The 16,635-nt window shown below is 36.2% G+C and overlaps 1 long non-coding RNA gene across 1 annotated transcript in view; it reads left to right on the forward strand.

The window, feature by feature from the left end:
- The window catches only part of LOC129144960 (uncharacterized), a 283,436-nt gene that overhangs the window by 78,286 nt on the left and 188,515 nt on the right, over positions 1-16,635 (forward strand). Inside the window, exon 2 of the long non-coding RNA XR_008549852.1 lies at positions 7,966-8,083. This is a non-coding gene — a long non-coding RNA (uncharacterized LOC129144960). The remainder of the gene's footprint in view (positions 1-7,965; positions 8,084-16,635) is intronic.

Here is a 16,635-nt window from a genome sequence, read left to right on the forward strand (position 1 = left end):
AAGCAGCAGAAGCCAAGAGAGGAGCAGAGAAGAAGAGAAGCCGAGATCACCAGACAACCCAGATAGAGTGTGGATTTGCTGGGGGCTGGGAGGCCTGCCAGCCTCCCGGCCCCCCAGCACTCCTGCCTGCCATATGACTGGTGAACCCCAATAAAAGACCTGCAAAAAGCCACTGAGGACTCTGACTCCTCCTTTACCCGGTCTGCATGGGATCAGAAAACCTGCACTGGTCTAGTCCTGCCTCCTACAACCCCCTACCATGCCACCGCAGAGCATGCAGCTCTGGGGCCCTACGGAGCCAGCTCCAGTGCTGTGACTCCTCCAGCTGCAGGCAGTAGAGAGGCCCGTGGATTTGGTGCTTGGATGGGGGGAATGGATTGGCAAGTGCAAACGATGAGCTGATAGTAAATGGTCCAGTCAGCCATATGATTGAAACCGGTTCAATCAGACTGGTGAATAGAAGGAGGTGGTAGGAGGGCCTTGAAAGAAGGTATAAGGCAGGAGTGAAGACGCCACTCGGGGACTTGATTGGATTCCTCACTCTGGGGCACAAGCCTGCGCGCTCTGAAACTTGCTTGCCTCCAGCCTCCGACATCATCTGAAAGGAGCACGAATGGCCCTGGCCATGGTATCTCAAAAGCTGTTAGTTACCTGTGTGGGCCAACATCTCACTGAGAGCTGCAATGCAAGTGACTGGTAGTGACCAGCAGGGCTGTCCTGTGCTGTGCAACACTGCTGAGGTGTGACCGGCACTCTGTGCCAGAGTGACCTTTTGAGAACCGTTGATTGTCCAGCACCACCTCCCAGTGCTGCTGCCTCCATTGCTCTGGTCCAGTGTCCAGTGCTGTCTGTCCGAACCGCCAGACTGTGGCTGTGGGCTGCTGTGGAGTCAGCTTAGCAGCCCAACCTGTGAGTGCCTCCAACTATGGTGAGTTGGATCCTAGCCCACTGCTTGCCCCCATGCCACACACTCCATGTCCTTGTTGGCGGGAGGGCACCCTCTTGGATGAGCAGCTCTTGTTGGGACTTCTGGACACTGTGGAACTAAGTGGAATTGAGATAGCGGCCACCGATGGCCTTTAGAACTCCTTGTTCCCCCTGTTTGTTATTTAAGCCCCATTGTTGTCCCCTGAGCCTGAGTGGGGTTGCAGTTGTGCATAGATGGAGAGCCGGCCGGGACCTGTCCTCCCAGGCACTGGGCAAGCTACAGCCTGTTTCACAGTAATAAACCCTCCAAGAAGGGCTGAATTACAGTTTTAAGGAGGAGAATCCCCTCCCAAGTGTCTTACTTTCTTCAATACCTTTAGGAAAACTTGGAGAAATTTTTAGGCATTTTTTTAAATACTCTTTATAGCTAATATCCTGTAAATTGTTAGTATATATTAATATGAAAACACTCACTCTTCAGATGGCTCTGTTTTGTTGTCTCCTACCTAGGTATTGGCTGAAATGTTTTCTATTTCCCTCTGGATCCCCCAAGTCGCCTCCTCTTCCTGTCCCTGCTGTTCTTTTTTATATCTTCTTTAAAAGATATATCCTTCCAGTTTTCAAAATTGAGTAAATTTCTGTGCATTGAATTTTGCTTTATTTTATTTTTGTTTACTCACGAAGTAAAGCTTTATTTTAGAAACAAATATGCTTTTTTATTGCTATGATAAATGCACTAATTTCTACTTTTTTGAATTTATTAACACATAAGATGCTAATGTTTTGCTTTTTAATATATTGAATTTCCATTTTGCTTTTTTAGCTACACTAATTGATTATCAAACAGCTTCCATGTATTTTGGGGGGTACTCCTAATAATTTCATAATCTGTAAATAATAATTGCTTTGAGGCTCATTTTTCACCATCCTGGTAGCTGAGAAATGCTTTATGTGTTTACGAGATTAATATTTTCTGTTGTTTTTTTTTAATAAATGAGTAGAGAAAGGAAGATATTAATGAATGGAAATGTGGAAATGGAAAGCATAACATCCCCTCATGGCATTCCTCCACCTTTCTTCTCATAGAGGACTACACTACGTAGTAGATCTTATGAATAAGGTCTTGAAAAAACTATTGGGTTTAAAAGCAAAATCTCTTTATTCTTAGGGGTGTTTGTATAGCTTGTTAGAGGAAGCCAGTGGGAGCCATACTCCACTTTTTAATTAAGGTACTCACCAGAAATGTACTACTATTTTGATTTATCTTCCGAGAAACGAAACAATGAAAGAAAATAATTCCACATGATGTCCCTTTAGGCTTCTGAAATGGGTCAGGGAAGGATATAAATTAAATTAATTCTGAATGCTCTGAATGCTAAATTTAAATTCATCCTCATTTGATTTCTTACTTGTTTGTAACCAGTTTCTTTCCCAGTTGAGTTAAGCAGTGTTAACAAGCACCCAACAGCTCACACTTAGTGAGTGCTTATGTGCGACCATGGCTCATTGCCTTCGTATGTCCCACTTTATAGGCATTAACTCATAACTGTTATATAATACTAATAGACCTCCAGTTTCATGCGTGAAGAAACTGGGGACTAAGTATAAAATTTTCAAGTTAAAGAGCTAGTCAGTTGTCCATCTAAGATTTGAAGGCTGGTCTCTTCTAAAATCTACATTTATTGTCTCCACACAGCAGCAGAGACAAAACACAAAACACTTCCATTGCGGAAACCTTTGTTCCATTGCTGACTTTGTGTGATTGTATAATAGCCCAAACTTTGGAAAAATAAAATGACAGTCCCCAAAAAATGAAATTCCACTAACTCCCCCCACAAAAAAAAATACCTTCTCTCATAATTTTATTCTACTTAATATCAGCAGAGAGGATTCCATTCAAGTGCACAGGTGAAAGTGTTAACATCTTATACACACACAAATTGACCTTTCAGAATAGTTCTAGTGCAATCACATTTTAAAAACTTAACATGAGTGGGCCTCCCTGGTGGTGCAGCAGTTGAGCGCTGGGTTGCGAAGCTGCCTGCAGCCCCTGCTGTGCCGGTTCGATCCCCAGCTGCTCCCCGGCCACCAGAGGAGGGTCCCACATGGCACGCAGGCCTCTCTTGCCGCCCACTGCTCCCCTCAGCAGTGTACTTCGGTCCTTCTGCCTGCTCTGCTCCCTGCTCTGGCTCTGGTGAATTCTCTCACCCTCCAGCGCTTCTGACTATACCCAGTGCTTGTAAAAATAAATATTTTTTAAAAAATTAACCTTAACATGAAGAACAATATTTTTCTTTTCATAAGAAAAATCACCCATTAAAATTTTTTGAGGAGTGATGGTCAGCATAAACCAAAAAAAAAGAAAGGATAAATGTTTGTTTTGGTTTCCCTAATATCTTAATCAGATTTTATGAGAAAAGTAAGAAATGTCTTCCAGAAGAAAAATAATTTGATATAATATTTTCACCCTTTATTGCAATATCTATATTCCTTATTTCCAATTTTGGAGTGTCACGTTTATATTTCATGATTTATAATGTAGACATTTGCAATGTGGGGCCTCCCTGGTGGTGGAGGGGTTAAAGACAGTGCTATCAAGCTATGGCCAGCCACTGCAGCACAAGTTAGATCCCCAGCCAGCCAGAAGCAATCCACATGGTGCAGCAGACCTCCCCTGTCTTACTTGCTGCTCCCCTCAGTAGTGTATCTCAGTATATCTGCCTGTTCTACTCCTCACTGTCTCTAGTGAATCCTCTCATCCCTGTCATTTCTGGTTTATACCCCAGTTCTTGTATGCATAAATAAATCAATCTTAAAAAAAAAAAAAAGAAATTTGCAATATGATGAGTAGTGGAGTCATAATTCACACCTCTCAGAAATCCATCCTGTTCATCAGATTAAAGTTTATATTCTAAGCACTGTTTTAATACCCATCCTACTAATCAAATTAAAGCTTATATTCCAGACTAAAGCTTGTATGTTGAACTGTCTAGAAGTCTGACCAATCACTTCAAGGTTAACTATTCTTGGGAGGAAACGAGGAAGGAAGGAAAGCAAGGGAAATGCTCATGGTGGGCAGCCTGCTTCATTGCTCACAAGGCAATGGTCTCTTTTATAACTGGAAATATTCTTTGTTTGAAAATTTATATTGTCTTACATTAGTATAGCCAATTAATCTTTTGATTTAGTGTTCATAAAATATATCTTGTTTATTTTTTCAGAGTGACTGTATTTTCACACTTAGACTGGGTTTCTTATAACTCATAATTGAGTACTGCTATTTTCAAAGAAATCTCAAAATCTTTGACTTTATATTCTGAAGACCATTTGCGTTTCATGTAATTTTAATATAGTTGGTCTAAATCTACCATCCTGCTAATTGTTTTCTTTTAGATTAATATTTTCTTTATTCTGCTTTGTTTCTCTTTACTGCTTTTTTAGATTGAGTATGTTTTTTATGATTTTTTCTATTTAAAATGTCAATTAAAGCCATTTTAATTTTCTGAGTGATTACTTTAGATTTTGCAATGCAAAATTTTAACAATCAGAATATACCTTCAAATATAACACTTTTCAAATCTGATTAAGATTTTTGATGATGTATTTCTATTTCCCACTTCCTTCTTATATGTTCTTGCCGCATTTTACTTCTGTATGTGTTTTTGCAAAGACATTTCTGTCCTGTTAAGTTAAAAATATCCCTTATTACAGTTATTTCTGTAATTCCTGATATGTTTTCTATTTCCTTAGAAAAATTCAAATGTCCACCTGATACCATATTTCCAGTGCCTATGAAATTCTTTAAAATTCCTTGTATTGCAGATCTGCTGACAATAAATTTGCTTTTTCCTGACTGAAAGGACCATATTTCCCACTTTTTACTGAAAGATACCTTTGCTGGATAGAAAACTGGGTTGATGATTTTTCAGCACTTTGGAGATATTTCCCTACTGTCTTTGGACATTCATAGTGTGTTTATTTTCTGCTGGTTAACAAATTATAGCCAACATTCATAGGCATTTTCTATTATCAGGAGTCTGGGCCGAGGGTAGCCCGATCTTTTGTTCAGGGTCTCATGAAGCTACAATTAAGGCATCAAAGCTGCATTCTCATCTGGAGGCTCAACTGGGAAAGGAATTGGTTCCAAGTTCCTTTGTCTTGTTGTTCAATACATTTGAATGCAGTTCTAAGATTTGTAGCAGCCTGTTATTGTAAACCAGCAAAGAAAATACTCTCCAGTGTGTTTGTTAGCAAATGAAGTTTTGATAATGTAAAATAACCACAAGAGTAACCACCTATTTCCTTTGCCATCATCTATTGCTTAGAATCAAGTCAATGGTCCCAATGAAGGCAAGGAACTAAACAAAGGCATGGAAACCAAAAGGCAGGGATTATTGAATGTCACACATCATGGGTCACACATAATTTCTGATGAGAAGCCTGATGTAATTCTTATCCTTTCATCTCTATCAGCTATATTTGTTTTTCCTCTGGCTAATTTAAGGACTTTGTATTTGAGTTTAAACAGTTTGTTTTAATTGCGTTTGATGTTCTTTGTCTTGTGTCTAGAGTGATAAGTCCTATATAGGAGAAAAAATCCTGTCCTACTTGGTGGTAGCAGGTGTCTGCTTTTTTAGTAGTATAGAATCCTAGTCTTGCAAGATTTTCTTGTCCCACCCCTAGAATCAGGTATATTTTGATTGTGCTCCTCCCTGAGCAACTTGTAGTGAGACACTTTGCTGCCCATACCTCAGCAGTGAAGGCTGTTGCCTCTTTGGAAAGGAAGGTTTGGAGGGAAATGTCAGTGCTCAGCCTGCTACTCCAGAAATGCTCTTTGTGCACATCACCACCAACGCAGCCTCTGCAGTTCTAACACTAAAATAATGGTGTTGGGGTCTCCCCAGTGGCACAGCAGGTTGAGTGCAGTGCTGGGAAGCTGTCTGCAGCCTCTGCAGCACAGGTTCAATTCCCGGCCGCCAGGGAGAATCCCACATGGCGCAGCAGACCTCTCCTGCCTCGCCCACTGCTCCCCTCAGCATGTATTTCAGTCAGTCTGCCTGTTCTGTTCCCCACTCTGTCTCTGGTGAATCCTCTCACCCTCCTATGCCTCTGGCCTATACCCCAGTGCTAATAAAATAAATAAATCTTTAAAAAAATAAAATAATGGTGTTTTATAAGAGGATAGCAACAAACTTCAGTGTTTGAACCTGATTCAAATAAATATTTTTATGACAGTTTTAAAAAAATAACATCAGTGGACCTCCCCTGGTGGCGCAGAGGTTGAGCGCTGGGCTGTGAAGCTGTCCGTAGCCTCTGCAGCACCGGTTCCATCCCCGGCCACCAGCGAGGGTCCCACATGGTGCGACAGACCTCTCCTGCCACCATCAACAGTGTATTTCGTCAGTCTGCCTGTTCTGTTCCCCGCTCTGGCTCTGGTGAATTCTCTTGCCCTCCCACACTTCTGACTGTACCCAGTGTTTGTATAAATAAATAACTAAATCTTAAAAAAAAATAAATAACAGCATAAAACAGCTTGGCCTGATAATGAAAAGTCACTAAAATATACATCTGGACACAGGCCAGAAAAACCAAAGATAGATCAATAGCAAAAGAGTTATTCTATGATGAATTAATTATGTGATCTGGCGTTACTGAGAAAAGATGGTGTTACCATTTCATACCAAATCTTATCAAGTTTATATTTTTTAGAAACATTAATTTGAAAGGTTTACCTGCTATAAAAATCTTCATTAATTTTCATGGAACAACTAAAAACAAAGTTTGTTATTATACAGGTATTTCTAAATGATAATCCAAAATTACTAGTGCATCTTTTCATCTGTAAATCAGATACTGGAGTCGAGTTTGCAAAGTTGTTTCTTTGAATTTTAATATCCATCACATTTTTCTTATTATGTTATTATAATTCATGAAGTTGAGGATAAACTACAGAGTGAATTATAACCTATTTTGTAGGGCAATATTAAATATCCACTTATGAATACATAAACTTGTGGATATAAATAACAGTTTTTAAACTTGTTTACATGCAATTGCATATAAATTTATGGAGAAAAAACTAAAATTACAAAAACATTTAATCTTTTCATTTAAAATCATTTTCAACATTTAATGTAGTTTGAATCAAGAACAACAAAATGTATTATGACCTGCTCATTTTCAGAAAAACCTAAGGTGAAACAATGTTCAGTCAATTAGGTCTCAATTTTCAAGGCATTATATAAAAAGATAACTTGTTACCAAAGCCATAGAAAAATAAATGTTCATTTATCAAAGGGTGATTAAATTTTATATCAGTCTAGCTTCATTTATCAGTATCCTTGGACTATAACCATTTTCATAAATGTAGGTAATTGAATGTAATTTTTAAAATTAGTACTTTGCCCAAATGAAATTGATCTAATTTTGACTTTTATTGCCTTAAAGAATGAACTATATTTGAGGGGGGAGTCCATTAAATTACCCAGCCTTTTCCAACTTTACACAGTGCAATTGATCATAAGGAAAGAACTTTTGTTAATTTTTAAAATTTTTTATGACTGTAGCTTAATCATAAATATATAAATTATCATATGTCTTTATTCATAATATTAGTGGGCTAATAGACCTCTATGTTCCCTCTCCATTTTGTGTTCTGCTCCCTTTCCCCCTCTCCTCCCCTTTTCTTCCCCCCATTCCACAAGTCAGCTTTCAGTTCTTTGATGGTGGGTACACAATGGCAGCAACAGCAAAAGTGGAGATCCCGCACTCCTATGCATGCAAACAATGATGGGAACCATTATTAACACAATACAAATATATAAAAAATTAAAAGTTATATATAAAACAGTTGTTCTTTTGGTCTCAAATAATGCATTTTAAGAAGCTGTACTACTAGTGTTTTTAATGTTTAAGATATATAAATAAAAATTTCTAAAATTCTGGAATGTTCTTGCTTATTTGGAGATTTGCAAATACGTGGTAGATTATAAATACCTTGAGGCAGAGATAACATGTTAATTGATTTGTATTCCCTAGATCTTGCTCAATAGTTGGCTTGAGCAAGCTGTCCAGCTAGTGGTGAAGAAGAATCCACGCTGAAGTCCTGTCCTGCTGGGTGCTGATGACTGTCCTACAAACGTTCCTGCCTAAGTAGGTATGGTCACGGGGCATTTGACATCTTTTCTTGATATCTCTTTCTTATAATGTGGTTGTGACTGTGGCAGTAGGACCTGAATTTAACTTGTATAGTTGAAAATAATATCATTGCCAAGAACAGTGCCGAATATAAACACAAAATTAACATTTGTCAAACTACACGGGAAAGGAAATAAAAAGCAGTTTCTTTTTCTGATTTGTTCTAATGGACAGAATCCCCAATTTTTCCTTTTATGCCTTTTCAATATTGCATGCGAAGAGGGATTTCCTAGAGAGCAGTGAGAAATATATAAAATTAGGAAGTTTCACATTCAATTTAAATTTTGGCCAGCTCCTATAATATTTTTTATTTTTGTCTGAATTGCCCTGTAGCTATGAAAACCAGTTTCTCATTTGAAGACAGCTAGTAGTCAGGAACTGATTTTATGATTGACTTCATTAGGAAACTTAGCTTCGTTAGTATAATTATGGAAATGTGGTTCTTAGCCTTGGGGTATTTTTTTTTCAGAGAAGATAATATCTCTGGGAGACAAACATATAAACATACAATTCATTCTAAGGAGAAAATATTTGTGAGATACTGAAATTTGAAAACTTTGGGATATTGGGATATTTAGGATTGTTGAGATCGCTTATCTTATCCTTATATAATATATACACATATAAAGCATATAATGAGGTACAAGCAAGTTTTATTTAACAAAAACAATAAGAAAAACAAAATAATTAAGAGAAAGTAAAGAGTTAACATAATATAATTCTATATAACTCAATTTTTATCATGTTTTTCTCTTGATGCAAAAGTATGTCATTTTAACTTCCATATAATTATACATTACTTGGAGGTTTTGTCCTAGAGACAAGAAACATAAAATATATTTCAGACATATAACAAATACATTAAGAAACCATAGCATCCCTTTTTCTGTACAGCATGGTTCTAAATTCCTTCTTTATTTTTCTTGCCTCTCTAAAAATACACTGGTAACAGCTACTATAAGACATCTGATTTTTCTGTTAGTCAAAAATATGTTTAAAAAAAAAACTGAATGCAAAATATAAAAAATATATTTATCAGGATTTTTGTATTGATTATAACAACAACATAATGACCTAAATCTACAATTTTATTAAGAATGGAAAGACAGTCTTTAAATTTCACCAGGAGGGTCTCTCCAGTGGTGCAGTTGAGCGCAGCACTGTGAAGCTGTCCACAGTCTCTGCGGTGCCGGTTTGATTTCTGGCTGGCCAGGGAGATACCCACATGGCACGGCAGACCTCTCCTGCCTGGCCCACCGTTCCCCTCAGCCTTAATTTCAGTTTGTCTGCCTTTACTACTCCCCACTCTATCTCTGGTGAATCCTCTTACCCTCCTGTACCTCTGGCCTGTACCCCAGTTCTTGTATAAAAAAATCTTTAAAAAAATAAAAAATAAATAAATTTCACCAGAAAGGAAAGGAGGTGTACGAGCATAATGCTGATAACATTTTCTTCATCTTTAGACACCCTTCTAGTAAGAAAGGCCAGTAAACAAAGAAAACTATAAATATTTTTCCCAAACTCAATGTTTATGACCTAATTTTCATGTCAGAATTGAAAACATCAAATCAAAATCTGTAGCATTTATCTATGTCTGTGTAAAATATATGAAAACAAATGACAATTGCTTTTCTCTCAATTAGAATAACATGGAAAAACATAATGACTTTCTTCCATGAAATAATTAACACTATATTTTATCCATAATAGTTTCTATCAATCTCTCTTTATAAATGGATTTCAAACTATTTCAATCCTCAGTATCTTCACCATTGCCATATTCAAAGCTATTCTCATTTCTAATCTTGAAAAGTAGCAGAGACCCTAAGCAAAATCTTTTCATAGGGAAAAAAGGACAGGCATTTGTACTGCAGATAACATTTTATGAAATGAAAATTATATAAAATAAAAATGTGCTCACACAAGTTCTCTTGGTAAAGAACCTAGGGGCTTTTTTCACTTAATTGAGTCAAAGAGAACACAGATAATGCTGTATTTAATGAATTCTACATCCACATTATTCTACTTTTTAAAAAATATCTCTGCAGCTGATATGTCTTATAATCAATGCTCTGCTATATTTGATAAAATATCATAACTCAAGCATCTTCATATCACATTGTCTCACTTGTTACTTGGAAGGTAATTTTATTGATAAATGACAGAGATGATTTTCATTGTAGTCATGTAAATTGTCGTTGGATCAGAAAAAATTATACATTTGGGTTGTGTCTGCCTTCTAAGACACATATTTGGATCTGCCCCAAAAGTTCAGTAGAAATAGAAGAAATCAACAGATAAGTGGTGAAAACAAATCCTCTAAATCAGGTTGATTTGAATATATTCTAATACTAAAAGTATCATGTGACAGATGATTCTGTGTCAATACAATGCACATAACAATAATTTTAAAATATTGTTGAAGATAAAAATCATTATTGTTGTAGCTAACATAATATGTATTCCATAAATTATATGTGATTATTTTTTAATGCTGATGAAATTTTTCTGACTGAAGCTCTAATATAAAAAGGAATATTTGTTTACATAAACTGTAAAGTAATAAAGAAGCTGTGTATTCAAAAATAGAAAATATGATTTGGGTCCATGACCCAGGGGCAGTTCCAACATGTGACACAAGGGAAGGCTTAAAAGATCAGTCAGAGAGAAAGTCTGAGGATAGGGCTATGAGGTCTGAGTCCATTGAGGCAATCTTTGCAACATATCTCAAGAGGCTAAGTATGTTGAATTTTTAGAACAGAGGACAGATGCCCAAGTTGTGCTTATGGGTTATTCTGTGAAGTCACGTGTGTAAGAAGAGAACCTGCCTGTGGAACAGACACAGAAATTCTAGTGTACACATACCTTGAGGATATCGCCAGTTCAGTTCCAGACCATTGTAATAAAGTGCGTTAACAAAGGTTTCGATTTCCCAGTGTAATTAAAAATTTGTTATGCTATCCTGTAATTATTAAATTGTAATAGCTTTATGTTTAATAAACCAATGGGCATAGTTTATTATGTATGGGGTGACTGGGGTAACGTCTTAAAATAAGATAATGAACTTTGCCATATCTATTGACTCTCCATTCACAAAAGATTTCTCTGCAGCACACAATGCTGTTCGATAAAATTTTATCCACAGTAGTTCTTTCAAATTTAAGGTCAGTCCTCTAAGACCTCCTTTATCAACTATGTTTATGTGATGGTCTAGATCACTTCTTGCTTTTTTCAGTAATGTTCACAGATCTTCAACAGTTGGTTCCATCTCAAGAAACCACTTTTCTTTTTCATAAGAAAAACTCTCAACCATTACAATGTAATCATGAGATTTAGAAACTTAGTGACATTTCCAGGTTCCACTTCTTATTCCAGTTCTCTTGCCATTTCTATCACAACTACTTCTTCCAAACTCTTGCTCATCTTGATATGTTAACTTCCTCCCATGAGTCACAAGTATTATTAGTGCTGTATTAAAATGTTGGGTGGGACCTTTCTAGTTGTCATCAAATAACTTTGTCCCTATCCATCAGAGAAATTTATAGTAACTATTTCCTTATGAAATATCTTTCTTAAATAATAATAATAATCAATGTGGTGGAAGCTGAAATTATTCCTTCATCCATGGGCTACAGAAATGATGTGTTCACAGGCATGAAGAAAACTTGAAACTGGTGCATTGCCTATAAGAAGCAATATGTTGAAAGGAATATCTTTTATTTCTGAGCAGTAGGTCTGTTGTGGGCATAAAAATTCAGTAAACTGTTTGATAAATTAAGTGCTATCATCCAATCTTCTTATTCCATTTGTAAAGGACAGCAGGAAGATTTGGCATATTTATTAAATTTTTTAATTTATTTATGCATACAAGAACTGGGGTACAGGCCAGAGGTGTGGGGGATAAGAGGATTCACCAGAGACAGAGTGGGGAGTAAAACAGGCAGATCTACTGAAATACACTGCTGAGGGGAGCAGCGGGCAGGGCAGAAGAGATCTGCTGCGCCATGTGGGTTAGCTTTGATGTGATGGTGAGAGCTTCTTTGCTCAAACCTCATGAACTAGCCAGTGCTAACTTGAAAGTTTTCTTCTGCAGCTTCCTTTCCTCTCTCAGCCTTCATAGAAATTTTCCTTTAACAACTTTCCTTTGCATTCACAGCTTAGCTAACCATTAGGTATGAGACTTAGATTTTAGCCTATCTCAGCTTACAGCATGCCTTCCTAATTAAACTTAATCATTTCTAGCTTTTGATAGAAAATGAGAGACATGTAACTGTTCTTCACTTAAACTTAGAGGTGATGGCAGGGTTATTAACTGGTCTAATTTCAACAATTTCACACAATTTTCTGTGTCAGAATAAGGAGGCTTCAGAGAGGATGAGGGATGGGAAAATAGTACTTCAGCGAGAACATATACAATATTTTCAGATTCTTTATCATTTGGCACATTTGATGGTGCCACAAAACAATTACAATAGTAGCATCAAAGATAAATCACAGATCATAGATAACCAGGACATATACTAGTTATAAAAAAAATTGAAATATGAGAATTCCTGGAACATGACACAGAAGCATATAGGGAGCATATGCTTATGGAAAATTGCTGCCTATAGATTTGCTCCACACAGATTTGCCACAACCCTTCAATTTGTTAAAAAATGCAACATCTGAGAAGGGTAATAAAATGAGACACAATAAAATAAGATGTTTGTATTCAAATGGTTATAGACAGAGATGTTCCTTGAAGGGTCACAAGACTAAATTTTGCTACATAATAAAAATGCCAAAGTCAGAAGCTGACACTTAGATTATATGTGTTTAACAGAAAGGTTGAGAGCTGATTATTTTTAAATTTCAAAACTTCTTATTAAATGTGTCATTGTACTTTTATTCTTTTCTTACATTTATGCTGAGTGAAAGGTGATTTTAAGTATTAGAATGTTGGCAATGGTGATCATACAGAAGAGACAGGAAGGTGTGCTGAGCCAGTCTTATCCTTATAAAATAAAACAGTTCTCAAAATTCTGCAAGATCTCTCTTCCCCCATGTTGAAATGTAAACAGAACAAAGTATATTTGTAAGCATCCATTGTTATACAAAAGCATATGTCAATGAGTCTGACATTTTTCAGTTTCAAAGAGAAATTTAGAATTTAGTATTTACTTTTTGAAATACAAGTGAAATTACAGAGAATGAGAAGATACTCTGCTTTGTTTGTTCATTGTTCTTTCTGTGATTAAGTAAAATTGCAGGATTTTTACTCTACCTCTCTGCCTCATTTCTGTTTCTCTCCCTAGTGATAAAATGAGAACCAGGAACTGAGTAACCATGTATTTGCTTTGGGAGAATTTAATGTTTTCATTTATTGGTTATTTCAATAATGTATATTCCTAGATCTACCTAAGTAGGTGTGTCATGATGTGACACCATCAAGGTGCTCTTAGCTCTATGCTGTGGCCCAGATGAGAGATAAAACACCTTTTTGACTTATACATAGGCATAAATACCACCATGTTCCCCAAGATTCTCTGAAATAGAGATAATGACATATAATAGCTTTAAGTTTTATAAATAATGATATTGGAAATATGTCCTATGTTATCTTTTAGTTTAATAGTTTTGAACATGATATATATCTCTAATAGGCTAAATAAACCTTTTGCAAAATTCCTAGTTAACTTACTAATGTAATTAAATAATATGAATATTGTGATAAGTAAAGCATCATTGTACATATTTGTTATCTAGATTTATGTATTCATATATGTGTATCTATATATATATATATATATAAAGGTCTAACTGTCTGTAGAGAAACCTTATATAACTGGAATATAGAGCAAGGCAATATTGCTGAGTAAATATAAATAGTCCTAGGAATTATGAAAAGAAATCACATTCAGTATAAATTAGAATTATCACAGGAAGCTGTCTTTATTCAACATGACCTTGAAAAAAAGACATGATCTTGATTTTTGCAAAGAAAATAAAATGACATTATAGAAAACAAATGTAAGTTTAATTTTGAGTGGGTTCAGGTGACGTGAGTAGGTATATGAGAATTTTATCTTTTCTGGAAGACAGTCTTTAATGCTGTCCTTTATGTTCTTTTTTGCGCCCCATAGGATCTGATAAATTCCATATTCATTTTTGTTTACATCTGAGTATTTTTTAATTTATTCTTTGATTTCTTAGTTAATCTAATGATTGTTCAGTAGTGTGTTGTTCAGTCTCTATATATTGGTCAGTCTCTTGCTTTGTTTAATGGTTGGTTTCTAGATTGATACCATTGTGATCAGAGAAAATAATTTATATGAATTCAGTCTTCATGAATTTATTGACACTTGTCTTGTGACCCAGCATGTAGTGTATTCCAAAGAAGATTCTGTGTATACTTGAGAAGAATGTATATTCAACTCTTTTGGGACATCTGGTGCCCTATAAATATCTACTTATCCCATATGGTCTAATTTTTTATTTAAGGCTGCTATTTCCTTGCTGATTTTCTATCTGTCAATTTGTCCATTGGCCAAAGTGGGTGTTGAAGTCTTCTGTTACTATTGTGTATTTGTGAATGTCTGAATTCAACTTTGATAACCATTTCCTTAAATACCTTGATGGTCCTTCCTTTGATAACATTCATGGAAATGATTATTATGTCTTCCTGATGCATTGAGACCTTGATCATTATATAATGTCTATCTGTCTATTTTTACCTTTTTAAAATGGAAATAGGGCCTCCCTGGTGGTGCAGAGGTTGAGCACTGGGTTGCAAAACTGTCCGCAGCCTCTACAGCGCCGGTTCGATCCCTGGCTGCTCCCCGGCCACCAGAGGAGGGTCCCACATGGCGCGCAGACCTCTCCTGCCACCCGCTGCTCCCCTCAGCAGTGTACTTCGGTCCTTCTGCCTGCTCTGCTCCCCGCTCTGGCTCTGGTGAATTCTCTCACCCTCTCGCGCTTCTGACTGTACCCAGTGCTTGTATAAATAAATAAATAAATCTTAAAAAAAAAAAAAAAAGTAATTTGTTGAGGTCTTTAAAAAATAAATAAACCCTTTAAAAAAAAAATGGAAATCTATTTTTTACCTGATAAAAGTATGTCTGAATATACAATTATACAATTGGAGGAGGAGGGAGTTCCATTTACTTATTTGTAGGACTGTTCTCCAACTTTTCACTTTGAATTTATGTTTATCTTTGTCATTCAGATGGGTCTTCTGGAGAAATCCAAAAGTTGGTTTTTGTATTCTGATCCAACTGGCCACTCTGTAGCTTTTGATTTATGAATTCTGTTCTCTTATGAATTCAGGTGATTACTGATATATACGAATTTGTTATTGCCATTTTATCTGTTTTTATTTTTGGTTCTATATATTTATCTGTTCAATGTTTTTATGGAGTTCCTTCTCTTTGATTTATATAGGAGAGCCCCTTTCAAAATTTCTTGTAAGGGAGGGGTGTCCAGTGTTGGCAAACTACATCAGCTTTGACCTAACTAAGAAGGCCTCCTTTATTCTTCCCTCATATTAGCTGAGAAGATAGCATTCTCTATCTTGTCCTGGGTCAGGGCAGAAACATCCAGGGGACTTGGTAGGAGATGCTTGGGAATCACTTTTGGTGAGCTGACACTGCTCCTGACTTAATGTTTCTCAGTTTTCCTCTTCTTTCAGATAATTTCTGTCTCTCTTTCCTGATGATGCATGGGTCTTCAGATTTTCAGCTCCATTTCAGGTATGGCTGCTCTTTCCAAATGCCTGTCCTCAGTATTTCTAAAGGAAGTGATGGCTCAAAAATCATGGCCATAAGCTACACTAATGTAGAGTCTCTGGACCAAATTTCATATATATCATGCTGTATTTTCCACTGTCATGTAGGCATCTCATTTTTTAGAAGCAGAAAATAGACTTGACTGATAAGACTACATTAACTCCTGGTAGGTTTGTGGTTAAATGAAGTTTTGTTTTTTTTTTAATAGTCTTCTTTATAATATAGGCTAGTGATTTAAGTATTTATGGTCGTTGTTTTTTTTTTTTTTTTTTTTTAAGTAAAGGGGGTAAGTTATATGGTGGTGCATGGAAATTATACTTTTGGTAGGGATCGTGATGAAGTGTATTTTGAATTATAATACTGTTCACCCAAAACCTATATAATGTTGTGAACCAAAGTTATATCAATAAAATTATAGATAACAAAAATTGTTCTGCTTTCTAAAAGAAATGGGATAGGAACAAAAATATGTGGAAAGAGCCTAGGAGAAAAAGAAATCCTGATGAGACTGAAGGATTAAAGTTGAACTAAAGACACAAAAATACAATAAAAATGAGAGATAGTAAAGAGTAAAATGAGCCCTTGGAAATGTTAATGACTGATGCTAAAAGCACACTTGAGAAGCTCTTCAAGAATGTAGAGGAACAAGCCAAAGAGCCGAATTCATGAGAAGAAATGAGGGAACAAAGAGCCATCTGGAATTACAGGTGTTTCAAAGGAGTAATTGGGCTACAAACTAAAATCA

The sequence above is a fragment of the Talpa occidentalis genome, unplaced genomic scaffold (genome assembly GCF_014898055.3).
Source record: "Talpa occidentalis isolate TD23 unplaced genomic scaffold, MPIMG_talOcc4v2.1 talOcc4.8, whole genome shotgun sequence".
Classification (NCBI taxonomy): Eukaryota; Metazoa; Chordata; class Mammalia; order Eulipotyphla; family Talpidae; genus Talpa; species Talpa occidentalis.